Source organism: Budorcas taxicolor, chromosome 15 (assembly GCF_023091745.1).
Source record: "Budorcas taxicolor isolate Tak-1 chromosome 15, Takin1.1, whole genome shotgun sequence".
NCBI classification, from domain to species: Eukaryota; Metazoa; Chordata; class Mammalia; order Artiodactyla; family Bovidae; genus Budorcas; species Budorcas taxicolor.
The window spans coordinates 43,149,788-43,174,613 of NC_068924.1; the positions used below are offsets into that span (position 1 = coordinate 43,149,788).

Genomic DNA, 24,826 nt, shown 5'->3' on the forward strand with positions numbered 1-24,826 from the left:
TTGAATTTGAGGGTGAGGAGAGGCAGAGCTGAAGAGACGGTCCACTTTTATTTAAAAAATGTGATTAAAAATATAGAGTATATGATTTTTATGTGTACACTTTAAATGTGAATATTCATGTATCTACCCCTCAGCTTAATAAAGAAAACATTACTGTTAGCTTTGAAATCTCCTATGTGCCCTTTCCAGTAGTTGCATTAATTTAGAAAATAAATTTTTGTATTAAATTGTAGAATAGTAACAGTGTGGAGTATTTAGAACTTTGCTGTTGTTGTTTAGTCCCTAAGTCGTGTCTGACTCTTTAGCAACCCCATAGACTGTAGCCCATCAGGCTCCTCTGTCCATGGGATTTCCCAGGCAAGAATACTGGAGTGGGTTGCCATTTCCTTCTCCAGGGGATCTTCCTGACCCAGGGATCAAACCTGCATCTCCTGCATTGGCAGGCTGTTCTTTACTAGTGAGCCACAAGGGAAGCCCATATTTAGAACTTTGTAAGAAGGAAAAATTTGCTAACATGTGATTATTGTTTTGGCATAATTTCCTCTTTTACTTGTATGTGTTTTTACATTTTAATGTGGTTATAGTTTTCTCATGTGTAATTAGCATTATCTGATACTATTAAAGTCCTCACAGTCACTTTTTAAATAAGTAATACATGTATGTATTGCAAATTCAAAAGGTATACAGTGAAAAGCAAATCTTCTTCCTACCTTCTCTTCTCTTTTCTTTCCCTTGAGCTGCTTGCTTTTTATAGGTTTGTGGATTTTAGTCGTTCTTTTAATGGCTGCACAACTGTCCATCTAGTGCAATATTTTTCTGACTTCAGGTCATAACTGGTGAAATGCAAAATTAATTTAGTGGGGCTCCAGAAGCCTTGCTTGTTTTTTTTAATGAAGTAGATTAGGATAGAAAACAACAGAGAGCCTCACTCATAGTAAAGAGAAATATTGTTTGAAGAAACTTTTTTGGTTCAGTTTTGTACAGGTACACATGTGTGCACACACTCTCATACATGCACATACTGTTTTACTATGTAAAATGTAATTTTTTTTTATTATGGGTCATGGTAAAAAATGAAGCACGGCTTCCTGATGTGGAGAGCCAACTCACTGGAAAAGTCTGTGATTCTGGGAAAAATTGAGGGCAGGAGAAGACGCTGACAGCAGAGAATGAGATGGTTAGGTGGCTTCACTGAATCAACAGACATGAGTTTGAGCAAACTCCAGGAGATAGTGAAGAACAGGGAAGCCTGGTGTGCCGCAGTCCGTGGGGTCACAGAGTTGGATACAACTTAGCCACTGAACAACAACAACAAATGGTCAGAAAACACTTGAAATTTACCAGTATGATAATGGCTGATGTGGAATTTGTTTCTCATTTTCATTATTATATATAATTTGGGAACATGCATTTTTTTTTTCTCATACTTTAAAATTTTTTTAAGACATCTTGGCAGAAGTGAGGCCACTGAGTCAAAGGATATGAAGATTTTAATTGATCTAGCCAAGATGCTTTCCAAAAACCATATCCCATTTACTAAATGCCTTCTGTACTTGGTTCAGGATAAGATATTTTTATTTCAGTACAGACATTTTTTCCTGTGCAGCACATTTGTGATATATGTATATATTTTTTTAACCAAAATGGGATAATTACTTTTAATTTAAGTAATATAAACTGAATGCTTCCCAATTTTACTAAATATTCTTCTGCAGCCCTGATTTTTATTCTGGGGCAGCCTTCCTTGGATGTAGGTGTAAAGAGTGACCACTCTTGCTTTTCAGACTTGAGTCATTCTTAACCATCTTTATGATTTGTACCATATATACTTTTATTTATTTATCTTTAAATTGACTTTTAAAAAACTTTTTATTTTAAAATAATTTTAGCTTTTTTCGCAACGGGTTTGCTGCCAGGACACAGGTGTCGTGAAAACCACCGTTAAACCTAAGCCAAAATGGGAAAGAAGACCCACATCAACATCGTTGTCATTGGGCACGTAGATTCAGGGAAGTCTACCACGACTGGCCGTCTGATCTACAAATGTGGCGGGATCGACAAGAGAACAATTGAAAAGTTCGAGAAGGAGGCTGTGGAGATGGGAAAGGGCTCCTTCAAATATGCCTGGGTCTTGGACAAACTCGAAAGCTGAATGTGAGCGTGGTATCACCATTGATATCTCCCTGTGGAAATTTGAGACCAGCAAGTACTATGTTACCATCACTGATGCCCCAGGACACAGAGACTTCATCAAAAACATGATTACAGGCACATCCCAGGCTGACTGTGCTGTCCTGATTGTTGCTGTTGGTGAATTTGAAGCCGGTATTTCCAAGAACGGGCAGACCCTTGAGCATGCCCTTCTGGCTTACACCCTGGGTGTGAAACAACTAATTGTTGGCGTTAACAAAGTGGATTCCACTGAGCCACCCCATAGCCAGAAGAGATACTAGGAAATTGTTAAGGAGTCAGACCTCCATTAAGAAAATTGGCCACAACCCCAACACAGTAGCATTTGTGCCATTTTCTGGCTGGAATAGTGACAACATGCTGGAGCCAAGTGCTAATATGCTATGGTTCAAGGGATGGAAAGTCACTCGTAAGGACGGCAATGCCAGTGGAACTACCCTGCTTGAAGCTCTGGATTGCATCCTGCCACCAACTCGCCCAACTGACAAACCTTTGCGTTTGTCTCTCCAGGATGTCTATAAAATTGGTGGTATTGGTGCTGTCCCTATGGGTCGTGTGGAGACTGATATTCCCAAACCTGGCATGGTGGTCACCTTTGCTCCAGTCAATGTAACAACTGAAGTGAAGTCTGTAGAAATGCACCATGAAGCATTGAGTGAAGCCCTTCCTGGGGACAGTGTGGGCTTCAATGTCAAGAACGTGTCTGTCAAAGCTGTCCATTGTGGCCAATGTGGCTGGTGACAGCAAAAATGATCCACCCATGGAAGCTGCTGGCTTCACAGCTCAGGTGATTGTTTTGAACCATCCAGGCCAGATCAGTGCTGGATATGCACCTGTGCCGGATTGTCACACAGCTCACATTGCTTGCAAGTTTGCTGAGCTGAAGGGGAAGATGGATCGTCGTTCTGGGAAAAAGCTGGAAGATGGCCCTAAATTCTTGAAATCTGGTGACGCTGCCATCATTGATATGGTTCCTGGCAAGCCCATGTGTGTCGAGAGCTTCTCTGACTATCCTCCCCAGGGCCGTTTTGCTGTGCGTGACATGAGACAGACAGTCGCTGTGGGTGTCTTCAATGCAGTGGACAAGAAGGCAGCTGGAGCTGGCAAGGTCACCAAGTCTGCCCAGAAAGCTCAGAAGGCTAAATGAATATTATCCCCAATACCTGCCACCCCAGTCTTAATCAGTGGTGGAAGAACGGTCTCAGAACTGTTTTTCTCAATTGGCCATTTAAGTTTAATAGTAAAAGACTGGTTAATGATCACAATGCATCGTAAAACCTTCAGAAGGAAAGGAGAATGTTTTTGTGGATCATATGTTTTGTGTGTGACAGTTTAAGTTATTAGTTTTTAAAATCAGTACTTTTTAATGAAAACAACTTGACCAAAAATCTGTCACAAAATTTGAGACCCATTATAAAAAGTTTAATGAGAAAAAAAAAAATTTAGATTTGCAGAAAAGCTGCAAAGATAATACAAGTTCTCTAACTTAACATAGTTCTGGTACAATTATCACCTAAGAAATTAAAATTGGTATAATGTAAACTATAGACTTAATTTGGATTTCATTAGTCTTTCCCATTAAGGTCCTTTTTCTGTTCCATGGTGGAACGTAGGATACCACATTACATTTAGATGTTGTGTCTTAGTCTCCTCCAGTCTACGGCAGTCCTTCAGTTTGTCCTTGTCTTTTATGACCTTGAGATTTTTGAGGAGTACTGGGCACGTATTTTGTAGAATGTCCCTCCAGATGGTTTGTTTAGTGTTTTCTCAAAATCAGATTAAACTTATGGATTTGTGGGAAGAAGACCACAGAGGTGCAATGCCCTTCTTAGTGCTTCATGTCAAGGATACATGATGCTGATGTGTTTAATTACTATAATGTTAACTTTGATCACTTGGTTAGCTATGTCTCCCAGGTTTCTCCATTGACAAGTTCTTTGTAATCAGTACATATTTCTGAGAGAGATACTTTAAAATTGTGCAAGTATCCCATTTCTCTTTAAACACTTACTCACTAATTTCAGCAAAACAAAACTGAAAGCAAACAAAAAACCATATATACTTTTTTAAGCACTGGCCTAGTAATGAGATTAGTGAAAAGGGGGTTAATAGATGGCTAACTTTTTTTTTAATACACGTTATGATAAATATAAAAGCATTAAAAATTTAAAAAATATATTCTTATACCACTTATAATCATCTTATAGTCACAAAAACCTTGTCTTATAATCACAAAAACCTTGGACTGCTCTAAGGTGTTAATGACCAAGGGGTTTAGGTTGTATGGTGATACTGTTGATCCCTTAGTAGGATCATGTAGTTATAGCCATGTAGTTACAGCATTGTCATTGGTTAGTTTAGTTGGTTGGTTTCTTTAGTTCATATGTTAACAATTTATTAATTGTACAATGTACGGAACCCTAAAGTAGGCTCAGGTTAAGACATAGGCTAGTAGGAGAAATGAGCTGAACAAGCCTTGGTGCACTAAAATACAAGGCAGTGAACACAGCAGGCACTGGAGGTGTAGGCTGTTCTGAGGAGTACAGTGGGTGGGAGTAGGGCATCCAGTTGGATCTGGGAAAATCAGGGGAGACAGCCTGGAGGAGGTGATATGGTCTGGACCCACATTTCCCACTGCTTTGCCCAGATCTTATTCTGAGGGCTACTCCTTTCTGAGGCTCAAAGTTTTTCCTTGGTTACATCATGGAAAAGCCATTTGAGTCCGCATTCCCCTTATTCCTCTATCTCCTTTTTCCTCAGTTTGTACCCTGTCTCCCCCATCCTGATGGTTCAGTCATGACAGATAAGATCTTGGTTGAGCTCGGAGTTCTGAGCCGAGTAAACACGGGAAGCCCGTTCTGGAAGGCAAATGTTTCTTCCAGAGGGGGTGAAGGGTACTGTCTCCTTGGTCCAGTCGCTCTTGGCCCCAAGACTGTGTTTATGTGGCCCAGTGTTAAAGTGCTTGGATTTAACAAGGCGCAGTGTTCAGGGGCCTGTGAATTTGAGATTTCAGAAATTAGCCCATGTATAGTCTCTCCAAGAGACGAATAGATATTCCAAGAGACTGAATCAACGCACTTGAGTCCTTTGTGTCCTGGGGATCTGAGCTTTGAGCTTCATGTTGAGGATTGTGAGCTGAGTGGAGATGGACGAGGGCTGGAAAGCTGGCGCGTGGAAGGAAAGCGTGCTCAATCCAGCATGAAGAGGTCCAGTAGCCACTTCACCACAGGGTGGTGGGATCTAGGGTCACTATAGACTGCACCCACACTTTCCTAGTTCAGAGCCTTGGGGTTAGAGGGATGGGTAGGAAATGGGTCAGAGGCAGGTGGGATTAGAGCAGGAATAAGGACCTTTATGGCAGAAAGTGAAGAGGAACTAAAAAGTCTCTTGATGAAAGTGAAAGAGGAGAGTGAAAAAGTTGGCTTAAAGCTCAAGATTCAGAAAACTAAGATCATGGCATCTGGTCCCATCACTTCATGGGAAATAGAGGGGGAAACAGTGGAAACAGTGTCAGACTTTATTTTTGGGGGCTCCAAAATCACTGCAGATGGTGACTGCAGCCATGAAATTAAAAGACGCCTACTCTTTGGAAGGAAAGTTACGACCAACCTAGATAGCATATTCAAAAGCAGAGACATTACTTTGCCAACAAAGGTCCATCTAGTCAAGGCTATGGTTTTTCCTGTGGTCATGTATGGATGTGAGAGGTGGACTGTGAAGAAAGCTGAGTGCCGAAGAATTGATGCTTTTGAACTGTGATGTTGGAGAAGACTCTTGAGAGTCCCTTGGACTGCAAGGAGATCCAACCAGTCCATCCTAAAGGAGATCAGTCCTGGGTGTTCACTGGAAGGACTGATGTTGAAGCTGAAACTCCAGTACTTTGGCCACCTCATGTGAAGAGTTGACTCACTGGAAAAGACTGATGCTGGGAGGGATTGGGGACAGGAGGAGAAGGGGACGACAGAGGATGAGATGGCTGGATGGCATCACCGACTCAATGGACATGAGTTTGAGTGAACTCTGGGAGTTGATGATGAACAGGGAGGCCTGGCATACTGTGATTCATGGGGTCGCAAAGAGTCGGACATAACTGAGTGACTGAACTGAACCGAACTGAAGGACCTAGAAGAATTTCTTTACATAAAATTCAGGACTTGAGCAAAGAATGGATATTTCTGTTTCTCCAGGAAGGCTGTGAAGCAAAGTATGTGCAGCAGTGGCTAGCACACGAGACGTCCTGCCAGCTATGGTTCTTGAGCAGAGGAGGGCTGGGGTTGCCATCTGGAGGGAGACATTTGTTTTGTCAGTTCAAAGCCCTGGTAGACCTCATGAACAGACTGCTTGATTGGCAGTAAGCAGATTGCCTTCCAAGAGAACTTAGATATTGCCAGTTCTTCTGCTTTGTAAAGGCTGCTTTGTCTCAGACTGATGGCTAGGAGTGAGTCCCTGGCAGAGCTGCAGTTTTCCTCAAAGCACTTCCCGGGCCCTTTCCTAATTTCCCCATCGGATGTTTGCTGTCTTTCTTCTCTCTCCAGCTCTTTTTAGGGAGGAAGCCTGAATATCCCATCTTTCCCTCCAGGAAAGGTCGCCTTTTGTTGGTGGTGGTCTTCTGTCTGATCCTAGACAGATGACTCTGCTAAAAGGATTAGATGAAGACTTTGTAGCCCCTGCAACAAGAAATCTTTCTGCTGCTTTGGACTAATTCAGGACCAAGGGGACTGGGTGACTAGGATAGAACCACAGGTCTGGGTGACTGCCAGAGAGCAATACAATAGGACATTGACACTAGAAGGGAGAACCGCTTGTTCAACAGCCCAACAGCCATCTCACTATCTGCAGGAAAAGGCAGCGGTCCTATGGGACACAAGGACTTGCTCACGATCTCACCGCCCTGTAACCGGGACCTGATGACTCTCTCTCTGCTCCTGGATTTTTAGTTTTTCCCTTCTTAATCACATTGCCACTCAGGGTTAGAAAAGGATAATTGTAAAGTCCTAAAGAGCTCTTGTGGAAACCTGCCTACTCACATGGCAGCCAGAGCCCAGTGTTGGAGAATGGGTAGGACGCATGGGTGGAATGGGGTGTCCTGTGCGGACATGCTGCTGGAGCTGTCTGGTGGGCATTGGGAGCTAGGCTCCCTAGAGGCATCTGAAGTTATACTGCATCTCTTAGGCATTCTAGGATCCAACTAGTAATGTTGAGATAGTTGTTTAGTTGCCAAGTTGTGTCCGGCTCTTTTGTGACCCTGTGGATTATAGCCCGCCAGGCTCCTCTGTCCATGGAACTTCCTAGGCAAGAATAGTGGAGTGGGTTGCCATTCTCTTCTCCAGGGGGTCTTCCCAACACAGTGATTGAACCCATGTCTCCTGCATTGGCAGGCAGATTCTTTACTGCTGAGCCTCCAAGGAAGACCAATATTGAGGTAACAGCAGCTTTCTTTTCTAGAATTCCGATGCTCCCAAAGTAAAGAGTGACTTTAAAAGATTTATTCTGCTCCTGTATTTTCACATTTGGCATTTCAGTTTATAAAGGGACATCTCATCTCTTATATATATATATATTTTTTTTTTTTTTTTCTTCCTCCTCTCAAATTCTTCTCTCAGATTCTTTCATCTTATCAAGGGGATAGCTGTTTCTTCTTTTTTTTTTTCCCTAAGAGTCTTTTTAAATGATTTATTTGACACTTTAATTCATTGCCTACTCTGAATGAAATATGAAAGTGGGTAGATTTCAAGGGGCTCATGACTGGGGGAGACAGGAGTGCAAGTAACAGTGATAAAATTATATAAATACCATGATAAAGGCATCTTCAGACTGCTGTGGGCTTGCAGAGTAGACATAGACAAACAGATCCTGCCAGGAGATCAAGAACTGTTTCACAGAGGAGGTAGTAACTGAGTTGGGCCTTGAAAGTAGTTGGGCAATGAGAGGCACTCAGAGAAAAGGTAACAGTGTGAGCAGTCGGGGGAGGAAGAGAAAAAAGTGCAGTTTCAGAGCAGCAGGCAGTGCGCTGCGCTTGTGCCTACCCTGGAGTGGTGGTGGTAGGGGAATATGGCAGATGAAGCCAAAGGGATTTCAAATTTTGGTGGCGACGTCTGTCATGGGAGGGGTTTGGACTTAGTCACACCGCTGTTGCTGTTAGGTCTTAATTATTTTTCCCCCAGAGAGTAGTTTTCAGTTTCTTTTTAGTAATGGAAAAACATTTTTTTTTTTTCAAAACAGTATTTATACCCATCTCCAAATTATATAAAACATAGGATGGCATTTTTAAGTAAATGTGTATTTTCAGTAAGCATAGTGACCTGCACAGTGGAGGTGAGAGAAAGCATTTTTGTGCTTGAATGGAGCTGACCCGAGAGAACCTTCTCATCTGTGGGCACTGGGCCGTTCCCGAATCCTGCACGGTTTGGCAGTGACTGTGCTGGTGGAGTGCCTGTGAGTGGGCTCTCTGGGAATGGGAAAGACTGTAAAACCCTGGAGTGCGTCCCCAGAAGAGTGACCTTACGAGAGAAGTTCTGGGAAACAAACCGCAGGGAGACTTTACAGGAATTTTTGGTTGAGCCCACAGGCAAGGCACATGAGGAAAAGAGATGTAATTATAGTTTGTAAGTCTATGAAAAGATGCAATGAGTGACATGAAATAGCCGTTCTAAGTTTCTTCTTCCTGTTGGACAGGAAGGAATGGGGGTTTATGCATTCATTCAGCAGATTTTTACTGCATGCCAGCTGTAAGCTGGGCGCTATACTACATGCAGAGAATAAGGTGGCTAGCAAAGCATTCAAGGTTCCTGCTCCTAAGGAACCTGGGGGGAAGCACATTATGGCACAAGGGAGCAATTACAGATTATGGTGAGTGCCATGGAGGGTAAGTCCTCATTCAGACTGGAGGGTCGCAGACTTCTCTTAGAAAGTGAGAGGCAAGTTGAGCTGAGTAAGATTCAGCCAGGCAAAGACTATGGCGTAGGGGAGCATCCAAGGCAAAGGGGAACAGCCTGGAGAAACTCTGACACTTTAGGGAACTATAAGGCCCACAGAGCTGGCACCCAGAGGGGGAGGGCAGGAGAGGAGGCTGGAGAAGAGTCATACAGGGCCTTATAGGGACATGGGAAGATTTTAGATTTTACCCTGAACGTTGGGGAGCGACTGGAGTGTGTTAAGCAGGAAATGACACGATCTAGTGTAAAAGGGTGATTCAGACACCTCCGTGGAGAATGGAGCTGTGAGGGTAAGAGTGAAAGCTGGGGTGGGCAGGAGGTTTTCGTCGCAGTTAAGGGGAGAGATTGGGGTGGCAATGAGGTGCAGAAAAATGGACAGATGAAAGATACATCTAGGAAGCAGCATTGTTTGGAGTCGGTAAGTGGATTGGCTGCAGACCAGAAAGAAGTAGGGATGCACAAAGGTACCTCCTTGTCAGTACAAGTCTGCATGGGGACTCCCAGCAGACCACACAGGTTACAGGTTCCTGTCTTTCCGGAAAGGTCAGGTAGGATTGGTCTGAATCCAACCTTGCAGAGGCAGCAGGATTCAGCTGACCTCTTGCTCTGCCCAGTTCAAGGAACTTACACACAATAGCAGCACCCAGCAGAGATTGCGGATCTCCCAGAAGTGGGCACTTACTGTGTCCCTATCTGGGCCCCTCTCCCCCCGACCCAGGACAAGGCCCTAAGGAACCACTATAACCCCTGTGTGCCACTAGGGGGAGCATGGCCTGCATTCTGTGTCAGGTCTGGTCTGGAGGCTTTTTGAAGTTTGCATTACTTAAGAGAAGAGACTGACTCGTATCAGCTTTAGTAATCCGCCCTGACCCTTCATGCTCCTTAGAGGAATGCCTGGTATATGGTATTTGTTGTTTAGTCACTAAGTCGTGTCTGACTCTTTGCCACCTCATGGACTGTAGCCCGCCAGGCTCCTCTGTCCATGGGATTTCCCAGGCAAGAATACTGGAGTGGGTTGCCATTTCCTTCTCCAGGGGATCTTCCTGACTCAGAGATCAAACCCAAGTCTCCTGCATTGCAGGTGGATTCTTTACTGCTGAGCCACCAAGGAAGCCCACTCAATAAACATGAGTTGGTATCATAACTGTGATTATGTGTCTTATTGTAGAAATGAATGGGTATTGCCTCTTGTTTCTCAGTATGGAGACTGGGCAGGTGGAATGTGCATTTTAGGGATCAGGAGAAGAGCAGAGGACTGCCTGTTGGGAATGGGACAAGGGAGAAGGTGAGTGATTTGATGGTGTTGCCCTTGCCCTTTCATCCTGTCCTTCACCGATGGGGGACGCTAGGGCCTTTGAGGAATTCCTGACTTGGTACTTGGGTCGGGGTGTTGGATTGGGTATTTCTAGTGGCTGGTTGAGTGTGCCCTCTTTGACACTCCGGTTGCTCCACTGACGCAGCAGTGTCCCCCACTTAGGGTTGGTGCCACCCTGTCATTTCCTGCTGGATTTTGTGATGCTCCTCCTACCTTATCTCCTGTGTATATTTACCTTTTAAACTAGAGTGAATTAAAATCTTGTTTTAAGAAATTTGCTATAATACTGAAGGTTAGTCAAAAACACAAAGATTCTGCAAGGGGTCTCTGCATTAAAGAGTCCATCAGGAAAAAGTATGGGACTTCCTTGGTGGTTTAGATGGTGAAGAGTTTGCCTGGAATACAGGAGACCCAGGCTCGATCCCCGGTTTGGGACGATCCCCTGGAGAAGGAAATGGCAACCCACGCAAGTATTCTTGCCTGGAGAATCCCATGGACGGAGGAGCCTGGCAAGTTACAGCCCATGGGGTCGCAAAGAGTCGGACATGGCTGAACAGCTAACACATATTGAAAAGTATCTTCCTTGAGCCTCTGTGTCCTTTTCTAGGGGCCATATCTACTGCCCCAGGTTTTTGTGATGAAGAGCAGCTGAGATGAATGAAATTCTCAGCTCAGTGCCTGATTTAAGGAGAATGCTTTCACACACATCTTTTCATGCTTATCCCAGACCTGTCACTTGCTCAGGGGATGGATTTTATGGGTAAAAGTTGGAAGGCTTGGTGACTTCCCAAGGGCATATGGCTGTCACAGAGCCCAGCACTGCCTGGTCTTCTGACCCTGGCATTGTCTGGTGCCCTTAGAACTGCTCTACTTAGTACAGGAAAGAGAGCTGAAAGGCTTGGGTATTATTTCTAGATCAGCTGTCTTCTGGTTCTGTGACCTGGGGCAAGTTATTTAACCTCTCTTTTAGATTTTAAAAAAAATCTGTTAAATTAGTATGATAACAGGAATCCTAACTCGGGGTCTATTGGGTTTGAGAGATGAGCCAAGATTGTGAGAGTTTTTTTGAAAATTGTAAGGTTATAGCTGTAGGGCAGGACTTTTTTTCTCTAATCTGTGCACCAGTATGTTTCACATCTCGTAGAGGCTATCTCAGAGCCTTCAAGGCTGAAAGGAGGATAATTGAGCCTATCTTATCATGACTCAGAAGGAGTCTTTATCTTCCCCAGGGAATCCAGCCTTGATCTCATGACTGGCTGTCAAAAAAGTTGTTAGTTTGTAAGATCAGATGGCAGTGTACTTTAGAGGAAAGTACCAGGCTAGGGGGCAGCAGATTGGTCTCTACTGTTAGTACTTCGACTGCCAAACTAACTTTGTTACCGTGGACTAAACATTTGATCCCCTTGAGCCTCAGTTTTCCCATCTATAAAATGGTGATAATAATGGTGGCTCAGATGGTAAAGAATCTGCCCACAATGCGGGAGACCTGGCTTCAATCCCTGGATAGGGAAGATGCCCTGGAGAATGGAATGGAACCCACTCTGGTATTCTTGCCTGGAGAATTCCGTGGACAGAGGAGCCTGGTGGGCTACAGTCTACAGGATCTCCAAAGAGTTGGACAAGACTGAGCAACTAACACAATATGACAATATGTTTCAAAAGGTTTTGAGGATCAAACAAGATAGATCCTGTAAAAGACTATTACACAATAGAAATATGTACCAGGGAGTTAAACTTTGAGGCCTTGCTGTGTTCCAGGCACTGTGCTAGCTCTTGGTCAGGACTGGTGCCGTTTCTGACTTGGACAGCAGCTCACAGAAAGCCTGGGCTTTCTGCATCTGTGTCGTGTCTGATGCTCGGGCTGTGACTCTGGATTGCCCAGGATGCTTCCTGGTGCTGACTGAGTCTTTCCTCTCCATCGCAGGGAGATGAGAAGCTGCTTCGGCACCGGCGCTAGCAGCATGTGTCCCTGTGCTGGTTGAAGTCGTCGCCCCAACCTGGGCAGGCAGCAAGGTAAGCAGAGAGGCCCGTCCAGGCGAGCTCCTGAGATGTGAGTGCATTTCCGCCTCAGCCTGCTGCCCGGAAAACCCCAAGTGCACAAACAAGTCAAGGCAGGGCATCTGGGTCCTCCCTACCCTCGCTCCAGGACCCAGAGGAAGGGCTGGCTTCCCCTCCAAGCGTTCCAGCTGACTCCCTCCCCCCCGTCACCCCCCTCCCCAGCCGGGACTCTTCCAAGTTATAAAAAATGAGACACTGGAGGGGAACAAAACAAGTCCACTCACTGTCTTCTCCCCTCTGAGCTGCTGAAGCGAGTTCCCAGGAGCAGCCCAGAGCCCTTGTCTGGCTGGAAGGGAGGTAGGAGGAGTGGAATGCGTGCGGAGCCCGAGCTGATCAAAAGACAGTGCTGTTCCGTGAAAGCCTCCCAGAACTGAGGGAGAGAGGGGGAGACTGTGGGGTGGGGGGAGGAGAGGGAGGGGGAAAGAGGGAGGGGGAGAGGGAGGGAGGGAGGGAGAGATCGGAGCGAGCGCTGGCGAGAACAGGGTCTCCATGACGACTGGCCTGGCCGGCCAGCAGTGCTCCGCTTATTTGGCTGGAAGGAGCGCCACGAAAGGTCAGAGGAAGGAGCTGTGGGAAGCTCGCAGCAGGTATCGGAGCCGGAGCGAGTGGATTTGGGGGCCGTGGGCTCCCTAACAGACTGTGGTGTGAGCCAGACTCTGCCGAGAATGGAGTGGGCAGGAAAGCACCGGGACTTTCAGGTAAGTCAGCTCTCGGCTGGGATTGTTTTTCCTCCTTTCCTGGCCGTAGTCTTGGGCTGTTTTCTGGGAGGCCGGCGAGTGTCTGTATGCTCTGCTCTGCTCAGGGTTTGGGGCTCAGGAATGATGTCATGCTCCAACAGTTGGATTCTATTAGCTTACGGAGGAGGGAGGCAGCCAGTTTTCTTGACTTTGCAAATCTAGCTGATCTCACTCTTGCTGAACCTGAGGTGTTTAGACTTCACTATAGGAATCATCATCTTACTTTTATTTAGCACAAAGGCTCAGGAAATTTTACGGGAAGAGTCTTTTATGTAGGGAAAAAAAAAAGAATTATCATCACTCCCGCAACGTGTTTGTAGTTCTTACATGGAAACTCCAGTGTCTTTTGAGTGGCTGGGTTTGTTCTAGTGAACACTGTTGTCTTTTGGTGCTATGTCTGACCTAATGAAAAAAATAAAAGCTAATTAACTCAGCTGGGAGCTGCAATGAGCTCCAAGTCTCTCTGGGGTAGGTATTAGGAGAGAGGGGCTGTCCTAGGGATGTCTAAACCAGGGTCAGTCTCTCCTCTCTCTCTGTCCCCCAGGTAGGCTGGTAAGAAGCAAGCTGTCCTCCTTTATTATTAATAAAATCCATCACAGGTTTTCCTAAACAAATGTATGGGGTGGAGGCAGGGGGCGTCAGGGGGTGTGGGACCTGTTAAGAGGTTCCTTATCCCGGTATCTCTGAGTGGGTTGCTGCTAAGAGCTGGGTTACCTGAGGAGACCTGAAGTGCTGTGGTTGTGCTGAATGGATTTCCTGGTTAATGTTTGAATCAAGTCTCAGGGCATGTGGTGTCTCTGCCACGTACTCCTTCTACACTGTTTGTCCTGTGTTTCAGTAAAACTTATCCTGACCTGGAGGACCGGTGTGTGGTGAGCGCAGTGTGGCCTCGGGGAGGAGATCATTCCAGAAAGGCACTTGTATAGGTGATGGGATGGCCAAGGTTGTCAGTGATCTCAACAGGAGGTTTCTGCAGTGGACACTCCCTGCAGTGGAGACCCCTCAGGAGACGTGCTTCTGCTTCAGCCATGTTATATCTTAAACTTACTCCTGGGCCTCAGGAGGCTCGGTGGCTGCTTTTGGTTTCCCTGTGGGATGAGGGAACAGCTGCGGTCCTAGCTCTTTGGTTTTTCTTCTTGAACTTTCTGAACAGAATGTCTTTTGTACTCCAGCACACAATGAGGGGCCTTCTGATTAACTTCGGGTCAGCTTGCCAATGAAAGCACTGGCCGTGTCTCGAATCGGGCTCCCTGAATGTGTACGTGCGTGCATCACTGTTGTGGCCCGAGGCTCCACAAGGGTGAACTCAATGGCCCTGCACCTCGGACGGGCCACTTATAAAGCGGTACTTCCTTTTATTCCATTCTAGGGCTCCTCTGCTTGGTTGACACCTCGATTCACTGGGGGGATGTGGCCTGGTGCTCTTGGCTGGGACTGAAGTCAGGGGATATGAAGAGGAGTCGTTGGGCCTGTTGGTGGGCAACACAAATCCAGGATCTCAGTTCTCCTCTATTTGTGTGGATGTAGTTGGGCAGCTCCTTCAATTTTATGTCCCTCGCTCATGTGAAGCGGAGAAGGCACTGGCGACCCACTCCAGTACTCTTGCCTGGAAAATCCCATGGACGGAGGAGCCTGGTAGGCTGCCGTCTGTGGGGTTGCATAGAGTCGGACACGACTGATGCAACTTAGCAGCCGCAGCAGCTCATGTGAAGAGGGCCAGCAGATGCTCTTTCTTCTGGTGTAGCAGAATGATAATAGCTTGGGGTTTAGAAGACTTGAATTGTGACTAGGTCATGCTACTCACCGTTCAGGTAGCCATTGGCAAGACTCTCAACTTCTACAACCTTCAGATTGATTGGCTGGTGAGATGGAGGTAATGATAATAGTTCCTCCACAGTACTGTTGGGAGGAGCAAATGAAACAATTTCCACGGAAGAAGTTTAAACTAGTCAAGACCTATATAATGTAAGATGTTATGAGTTGACCCTTGAAGAATAGTCCCTCTCTCTTCTGGAAAGTCACTTTGCTCTCTGTTCTGGTTTTCCCATTTATAAAGGCCCCTCTTCTTTTTTGCATTTATAAATAAAAATGAGAAAAACCTTTGAAAACTTCAAGATGTTAAAGGAAACATACAGGCAAGTTTAGTAAGAGTGATGTTCACTGTAGGCTTGGAGCCTTGTAAATGACCCTTGAGAGATGAAGCTTTCCTTGGGTCCCCTGATTCACGTGTTTTCGTTCAGAGGAGAGGGATTTCAAGAGACCCCTTGGCTTTTCCAGTGTCCCAAAGCTAGCTGCCTGGTGTTTACAGAGTCATAGATTTTAGGAGCTGGAAGGGAAGCTACTAGTTGCTAGGGCCCGTTCCCTCATCCTGTTAGGTTGTGCTGGGAAAACTGTTCTGAGGGAGCCCAGAGGCCTTTCTCCTCTCTCCTGGGTTTTAAAGGCAGAGTTCTAACTGGCAGGAAGAGTTATTGCTCTGAAAGGTCCTTGGGGGCTGAGCAGCTCTCTTAGGAACCTGTAGCTATAGCTTAGAAGGAAACAAGAAATAAAGAAAGAAATGAGGAAGTCGGAATTCCAAGGGCAGAGATACTCGATATGCCCTGGGACTGTGCCAGGAAACAGAATCGCAGGGGAGCGGGGAGCCTCTGGGCAAGGGCACGCCAGCTCTGTCCTCGGGGACACTGGGAGGCTCCTGGGTACTAGGCGGGAACACAGAGGCGGGGCTGGTACCCCACCTGCAGCCGCAGCTCTTGTAGGGCAGGGGCACACCTGGCAGCCAGGCCCTGGAGTGGTGCCTAGGAAGAAGCCCCTGAACACATTAAAAAAAAAAACAACAAACAAACAAAAACAACAGAGCCCTCTTTTCCAGGTGAGTCTTGTCACAGCAGCCTCGCTAGCCTGGGGGAAGCTGTCCACAGCTTCGCGCGGGTCTGCAGCTGTTTCCCGCTCCTTCAGTCTAGCTTCCCAGAGCTGAGTCACAAATTGGACCCCTCCATGTTCCTTAGGGATTAAAAAGTAACATTTCTGTTCCCACTCTCTCTCTCCCACTTCTTCTACTGCTCTTCCTGCGCTCTGCTCTCCAGCCCTGGGCTCCTTCTGTCTACAAAATTAGAATTATCAGTAACCCCGGGAAGCTGAAACTTTGAAATACCCTGGAGGACAAGCCAAGGCCATCCTCAGTTCTGCTGGCTCTGCCCCGTCCCTGGAATGAAGGGCTTGGGGGTACCGTTTGGAGCAGTGCCCTGACTCCAGATATCATGGCCATCCTGCTGGCTGGGGATGAGGAGGGGTGTGCCCCAGTCCCCACCTCACTGGATTCAGTGAACTATTCCGGGAGACCCCCTGGTCACCGGAGTGAGGTGGAGGGTCTGAGTCCGGGGCCTTCCCAAGCCCCTCCCTGTGGGCTGGTGGGACTGAGAGGCTGAGAGCACGTGGTCTGTTGCTTCTCTTAGCTGTTACCTGTCAGTGCCCTGGAGGCTCCTGATGTTTTGTGTGGGGCCCAGGAGAGTTTGCTGAGACAGCCAAGCAGAGGGAAAGCCTGGAGCCTGGAGGGGGCGGAGGCCAGGCAGCAGCCCCCCAGGGCTTTGGCTTGTCTGCCTTCTGTGCCTCCACCTTCACTGGGGGAGGGCCCATCTAACGACAGATGAGGGAGTTCTTTGATTTAGAGGAACCATGGAAAGTGGAGAAGGGGCCAGAAGGGCATGAGAGAAGGGAAACAATGACCATCTGGCGTGGTCTGCAGAGATCTCTCTCTCTGTGGGAACATGTGCTTTAGTGAGTGCCTTCTTCTAGGGGTGGGGAGGGAGGCCCTGTGCTCTGCTGGGGCAGAAGTGCTCTGTGCACCTGTCCCGGTAGGTGGGGGATGGGGTGGTGAAATGCTGGGTAAGTCTGTCTTGGGAAAACATGCCATGTGATATTGTCTGATAGAAAATACCGGGGTTGGGATGGCGGTCCAAGAGGAAGGGGATATATGTAAACATACAGCTGATTCACTCCATTGTACAGCAGAAACTAACACAACATTGTAAAGCAACTCTATTCCAAAAAAAAAAAAAAAAAATCCAAGGTCTCTGTCTCTAGCCATAGGCCTAGAAAGACTGGCCTGGGTGTGTGTGTGTTGAGCAGAGAGGAGGATGCCAAATGAGTCCAGACTACCTTAGTGAAGGATTTCGCCAAAGATCCATTCTCTTGTTTTTTTTTTTTTGACTCTGGTATACTGGTATACTGTTGTTGAGGGGGTGCTGAAATGATCACAGTACTCTTCTCATCTGAAAGCTGTACTGTCTATATAAAGGGTGAATTATATGCAATCAGGATATGAAGCCTTCTTAACCAAAGCTGACTTGTCCCTGAGAGTTTGTCATGAAGCTACCTGTTTCTCAAAGATCCAGACTATATTTCTGTGTGACTTGTCACTGAAGGGGATTTGTATGTGAGTTGGCAATTGGCTAATAGGAAACGTCACAGTGAATGAAGGACTGTTTGAACTTGGGTAAAATGAGATGAACACAGGGTTATGGAGACAAGCTCTGAAGCAGTAGGAAGACTACTGGAAGGAAACAGGAGAGAGGCCCTGGGAAGGGGACTGGGGGAAAGGTAGTTCTCAGGGATAGGAGGGGTGGCAGAGGGGGTACCTGGACTAACCTAGAAGGCCCTCACGACTTAGCAGAAGGCTGGTTTGCCCCCAGGGGGCTCACGGAGACAGCTTTGTGTAGGTCCTAACAGGCACCGGGAGGGCAGGAGTGGGTGGGGGTGGCTGGCACTGGGGTCGACACCCCTGTTCATTTGCTCTTGGACTCGGAGACATCCCTGGTCTCCACATGTTCTCTTGGTCTGTTCACTCATTTAGTCAGTGAATCCAGAGGGTCTGGGCCAAGAACTGGGAAAGATAAAAAAAAAAATCAAGTGTGAGATTTATCATACACACACACACACACACACACACACACACACACTCACTGTATTACATGATTTATTATGCTTATTTCCTCTCCAGTGTGAGCCTCTGTCCATGTGACTGAGAAGGAGCACAGACCTACTGAAGTTTTAGGTTTTGATGGTAGGGTTAATGACTATTCATGCTTTAGACTGGGCGAAAGGAAGAGGGTCCAACTCTTAGACTCTGATTTGGAGCACTATTTGCGTGATGGAAGAGAGCCAACTAAGGACTGGAACTAGGAGGAGGGTGAGGGTTCTAGGCCTGGGTGGCAGCTTCTCTGGGAGTGTCGGGCGACGGGGTGTGTGTGCAGGGGGTGGGGAATGGGAAAAGGGAAATGGGAAAATTGGAAAGAAAACTACAAAGTCAGCTGGTTTCTAGAACTCTTTAGCTTTGTGTGCTCATTTGTGTCTTGGAACAGAGGCTCCCTTATTGAGTTCTGACAACTGAGTTTTATAGATTGCTTTTAAGGGAGTCAACCTGTAATGTGTGTGTTCAACTCTCAGTGACTATTAGATGCCCAGTGAGAGTGTATGGTGCTGCCTTTGAGCAGCTCTGATGAAACTATTTACATATGATACTAGAGTAACAGTCTGGTGAAGTGATTAAGGGCTGGAACTCAGGGATCTTAAATAAATCTAGATTTAGAACCTGATATTACTATTTGTTATCTGTGTGACCTTGGGTAATTTAACTAACCTCTCTGAGCCTCAGTTTTCTGTGAGGCATCTGTAAAATGGATATACAGTAAGTCCCCTGTATATGAATGAATTCAATTCTGAGAGTGCATTTGTTAGCCTGATTTGTTCAAAGTCCAACAAAGTTAGCCTAGGTATTCAACTAACATAATCAGCTGTATAGTACCGTATAGGTTTATATGTATATACCTATATATATATATAGGTTTATAGTACTTTTCACACAAATAATACATAAAAGACAAACACAAAAAGTAAACATTTCAAATCTTACAGTATAGTACCTTGAAAAGTGCAGTAGTACAGTACAATAGCTGGAATCCAGGGGCTGGCCTACAATTCCATCAGGTCTTCACAAGGATCAGTGAAGTCATCCTCTTGTAGATCTAGCTTGAAATAAATATACTGTACTACTGTACTCGACACAGTACTGTAAAGTACACAAAAGTACAGCCACTTGTAGAGGATGCACACACGTGACAATGAACACCAGACGTGTGAACAAACTTACACGACTGGACACGTGAACACACGTTCCCATCTTCGAAAGTTTGCAACTTGAAGGTTTGTACATAGGGGACTTCCTGTAACGATAGTTCTTAGCTGGTTGGCATTGTGGTGAGGATTGAATGAAATGATGCATGTAAAGCTCTCAGCCCAGTGCCTGGCACACAGTAAATGTTCAAGGCTTTCCATTATTATCATCAACTTAGGGCAGCACTCTGAAGAGACTGTGGCTGCCATCTCTTAATCAGGTTGGGGTTACTGTGTTAGGAAAGTCAAATCAGATCCTTCTTTTAGAAGGAGTGTAGACTTTGCATTTTCTTCCTCTTTCTGTCAAGACCTCAGGAGAGTCGCCGAAGTGGTCTTTCTTGACCCAGCTGCACAGGCTCAGTTTTATCCTCCTGAAGGAGGCTTACCTTCACAGCCAGGGGAGTCTAGAACTGCTTTTTGCCTGCCCCTCTCCTACAGGCCAGCCCAGGTGGGACCTTGAGGTCCCCTTTAGCCCAGCCCTGGAGGTCCTGTCCAAGCTGGCTGCCCCCAGTGCTCTGGACTCTGGCTACCCTGGCACTGCTCACCTTTCTTCTGTGAATTCTCTGTGTCCTTCAAAACCCGGCTTAGAACATGGGCTTTGAGGCTGGCTCTAGAGGTTCACAGTCTGGCTCTGCCTCTTACTACCTGTGGACCCCTGCAGTTAACCTCTATAAAACCTTAGTGTCTTCATCTGTAAATTGGGAGTAATATTACCCATCCCAATGATCTGTTGCAGGAGTTAATTTGTATAAAGCACTTAGCTTGGTTTCTGGCACACACATGCTCTCAGTAAGTGCTAACTGCTGCTGTTGTTGGAGATCTCTCCCTCCTAGGAACGTCTCTGCCTGCATGCAGCAGGAGAAGGAGCCCTAGCCTCGTAGTAAGCAGATCCGAGTGTTAGTCCTAGGCTTCAGCTTCCTTTTCTAGCAAGGGGGATTGGGATTGGGTGTTTTCGTTGACATTCTGACTCGGCACTTGAAATGCATCTTATCTTTCCAACTAGATTCCCTAAAGTCTTATGAAACTGAATATAGTAGTTGATACATTTTATTTCCTCAAATTGACCTACGTATGTAGTTTATGCTTTAAAACATATTTGAGTAACTTTTGAAAAGAAAACCATCAGCTGGATTCTGGGAAACGTTCCAACTTGGTTCTTTTAACTTGGAGGCTGGGAGCTTGTTCTCAGCTGCACAACAACTTGCAAAGAGGCTCTGTCTCTTAGTAAGCTAGAAGGTCTCCCAGGTCAGTAAGAAATAGAGGTGGTGGTTTCACTTAGTGCCTCTGGAAAAATTTTGGTCAGTAGATGTTTGGAGTAGTCATGTGCCGCAAAGACTTAGACCAGCTCTGTGAATAAATTCTGTCCACAGTTTCCCTCTTTCAGTGGAGAAAACTGGCAAGTGTTTTCTGATGGATCCTCTCTCCTGTAGATCCTGGAGTGAGCCGCTTGTGCTCAGAGACAAACCTGTGTGTTAGGGGAAGAGCCCTCCAATGAAAGAGTGATGTCCAGACCCGGGTCAGGCTGTTGTGGTTCACATTCAGGCTCTGCTACATCCCAGCTCGGTCACCTTGGGTAAGGCACTTGGCCTCCTAGGACCCAGTCCCTCGTCTGTAGAATGGAGGTGGTAATAGTACTATTTTCATAGGGTCGTGGCGAGGTCTAAATGTCAAGTGCTGAGAATAACACCTCATATCTAGCACTTCATGCAGTGTGAGCAATGATTGTTATATTTATTATTCTCTTGTAAGTCAAGCAGAGTTTGATTCTGAGTGGCTAGTCTGTCTGGTTTGTTCTGCTGAGAAATGTGAGGTGCTACCCACTTCCTCTATGTCTTGGACAGATATCTAGTATCAGCAGGGCAGTAATAAGTGTCCTCTATCAGTGCATGGACTTCCCAGGTGGCGGTAGTGGTAAAGAACCCGCCTGCCAATGCAGGAGGCTTAAGAGACGTGAGTTCGATCCCTGGCTCAGGAAGATCCCCAGAAGGAGGGCATGGCAACTTACTTCCAGTATTCTTGCCTGGAGAACCCTATGGGCAAAGTAGTCCATAGGGCTGTGAAGAGTCGGGCACGCCGGAGGCGACTTAGCACATGCACTCATTATCAGTGCACGGGTCGTAGCTCCTGTACCTTGCTTTTGCAAAGAAATATGTAAGCTAGAGGGGGAGTCTGGCTAAACAAAGGAGCATCTAGGTTGAAAGGACCCTCTCTGATGAGTCATGCGTGTTCTGTAGCAGAGCCCTGGGTGAAAGAGTAAGGTAGGAATTGGGCTGAGGGAGAATGTAAATTCAGGGGCAGAGAGAGCTTGTGAGTGGTGAATATCCCCAGGCAGGTGGTTGCAGTTCAGACAGTGAGTTGTAGGAGAGGCTCCTGGCACTTTGTCTTCCAGGAGACAGGTTGCCTCCCCAGCCCCAGGTGACATTTGTCCCCTCACTGGACTCTGAGACCAGTCTCAGAGGAGCGGTGGGTTGGGTCCAAGAGAGTCTAACCTGTTCCTCAGAAGAATGAGTAGCTCCAGTAGCTTGGTGCATCTTATCTACAAGTGTAATTATAAAGAGATTGCCTTTTTCAATGGCAAGAAATGGGAACTTTTGCTGCCAAATTTAGCAGCATGTTTTAAGTCCCTCAAATCTCCTTTGAGTGCTACCAAAGCTCTCAGCTTTGTTGTTATCTCTTGTTGAAACAGTCTGGGAAGGTCACATCAACAGTGCCAATTTATGGGCCTGCCGAACCCAGGCTGGCCTGGGGCAGAATGGGGAGTTCCTGGGAGTAGGTGCTTCACAAATTTTCCCTTTGAGTGAGGCTGTTTATAATTTAAGGTTCCTTTTGCTTCAGAAGACCAAACTGCGGATTAGGGTCAAACGTCTTATTTCTTCCGCGGTCTTACTTCTGTAGGCTCCCAGAGGCAGGAACTCAAACCCTGCAGTAGCTCCCTATATACACTCAGGGGAAGCTCAGCCTTGATAGTATTTTCAGCTGCCTAAACTATGCCTGACTCTCCTTATCGGAGGTAAGTTTTCTTGGTGCAGATTTTGTGCCAGACTTCCCTACCTTTTTTAGTTTATTGGCAATTTTTGACCTCCCGTGTGTTCTGAAGGAGTGATTAAAAGAAGTGAAGACCAGAGGGTGTAGAAACCACACGTGAGGTTTCGTACTCATTTGTAGAGATCTGAGAGTAAGAAAGTCAGATCCACGTGTGCCTAGATTTTGTCTCTTGGCAAATGGATGCAAATAGGGAAAGGAAGTGAAAGAACCTGACTGACCCTGGCAGCTCTCAAGAAGTGTGGTGTTTGAATGCGAAAGGAAAATACCTGGGATAGCTCAGTTGAACTTGGCAATGGCAGTGGCCTTGGTTTGCAGTCTGTGACTTGACTCACTCAGAGAACTGAGACTTTGGAATCCAGAAAGAGGGCCCTGAAGTTTATTTTCTTTGTTCCTCTCTCACCTCCAGATTTATTCACCACTTTGGCTTCAGACATAAATGGAAATGCCAGATAAATTGCTGTCTTTGAGATGGCTTGAGCAGCACTGTCCTCTCTGGGTCCCGGGCTCTTTAGGTGGGCATCATCGCTGCCACTCAGGGTAGGGTCACTGCTCAGTTGTGCTGGGAGAGCCGGCTGTGAGGATGCTAGTGGTAAGAAGGACTGTGGGTTTTCTTAACGCTGAGTAAGTGCCCAAAGGGAAGTGGCAGGGGCCAAGCTAAAAAGAAAACAGTGAGGAACAGCTGGAAAATTGTGTTGTATTTAGACCTCATTGAATACAAACAGACAAGTTTCATCTTGAAACCCACATCTGTTTGGTGAACCCAGGCGGGTTTTATATGCAATGCTACCCAGACTTCTTTTCACCTGAAAAATACCCAAGGTCAGATGTCTACATAGCTCTGCTAGAAAAAGTTGAGCCCTGGGAAGCTGCAGAAACTAAAGGATAAGACCGTGGAGTTGTGTGCATTCTACCATGATAAGAAAAGTTAGTGGGGGGAGAAGGCAAGCTGTGGAGATTGCAATACCTGTGACATCATCCTGGCCAGCAATAGCAGTTAATGTCAGTAGGGGAACTGGGATGGCTTTATCTGTTTGTGTTCCCTTAGAGTTTATTTCTCCTCAGTCTTTTCTCTTTTTAATTTGCAGTCTTTCCCTGAGATCCCCTAGAGGGCAGGGAGAGTGTCCAAATCTGCCTCTTTTGCTTAGAAATGTTATTTATTTATTCATTCATTCAATATGTCTTTATTGAGTGTCCATCCTGTTCTTTGTTTCTTGGGCTGCCCTTGTGGCTCAGCAGGTAAAGAATTCACCTGCAGCGTCAGAGACCTGGGTTGGATACCTGGGTTGGGAAGATCCCCTGGAGAAGGGAATGGCTACTCACTCCAGTATACTGGCGTGGAGAATTCCATGGACTATTCCATGGGGTCGCAAAGAGTCAGACGCCACTGAGTGACTTTCACTTTCATCCTGTTCTAGGCACCATTCTCTATGCTGCAGAAAGTGAAAGTGAAGTCACTCAATTGTGTCTGACTCTTTGCAACCCCTACCAGGCTCCTCCGTTCATGGGATTCTCCAGGCAAGAATACTGGAGTGGGTTGCCATTTCCTTCTCCAGGGGATCTTCCCAACCTAGGGTCTCGCGAATTGCAGGCAGACACTTTAACCTCTGAGCCACCAGGGAAGTCCAAGAAGGTACCTTCCCCAAATCTGCACATCCACAGCGTTTTCTTGTCCTTGAAGCTTCAATGTCATCTTCTCCGAGAGGCCTTCTTGAACTTCTTTTTTGAAAATAGTTCTCAAGTTCCTGTGCCTCTCTCTTTCACATCACCATTATTTCCTTCATCGCTCATATCACTGTCTTTATCTTATTTGTGATTTGTTTGCTTATTTACTGCCTGCCCCCACCTCTGCTCTACTTAAAGCTCCACCACACAAGGATTTGATGTGTTAGTAGTTATCTCTGCAGCAAAGACAGGGACTTCCCTGACGGCTCAGAGGTTAAAGTGTTTGCCTGCAATGCTGGAGACCAGGGTTCGATCCCTGGGTTGGGAAGATCCCCTGGAGAAGGAAATGGCAACCCACTCCAGTATTCTTACCTGAAGAATCCCATGAATGGAGGAGCCGGGTAGGCTACAACGATTGAGTGACTTCACTTTCTTTCACTTTCCTGGAAGAGAGAACAGCAGTGCCAAGTCTTTGGGGGTAAAAAAGAGGTCGGCTTGTTGAGAGAACAGAAAGAAAGTCATTGTTAGAATACAGGGGGCAGGTAGATTAGGAGCAGAAGATGGTGGAGGCTACTTCAAGTGCAGCCTTTTGGCTGTGGTAAGGAGCTTGGAAAACCAGTATGAGGTGTTCATATTCTAGGTCTGTGGCACAACTAGGGCCAAGTTGTCAAAATTTGAGAGGGATGATTGTCTGAGAGGAAGATTGAATTTGAAAAGAA

The 24,826-nt window shown here is 46.3% G+C and overlaps 1 protein-coding gene and 1 pseudogene across 1 annotated transcript in view; both read left to right on the plus strand.

Moving 5' to 3' along the window:
- Nucleotides 1-1,957: 1,957 nt before the first annotated feature.
- On the plus strand, nt 1,958-3,397 carry LOC128059810 (elongation factor 1-alpha 1-like; annotated as a pseudogene).
- Nucleotides 3,398-13,067: 9,670 nt separating this feature from the next.
- Nucleotides 13,068-24,826, plus strand: part of DENND2B (DENN domain containing 2B) — a 121,265-nt gene continuing 109,506 nt past the window's right edge. Inside the window, exon 1 of the mRNA XM_052652240.1 lies at nt 13,068-13,196. The gene's annotated coding sequence lies outside the window, so the exon portion shown is untranslated. The remainder of the gene's footprint in view (nt 13,197-24,826) is intronic.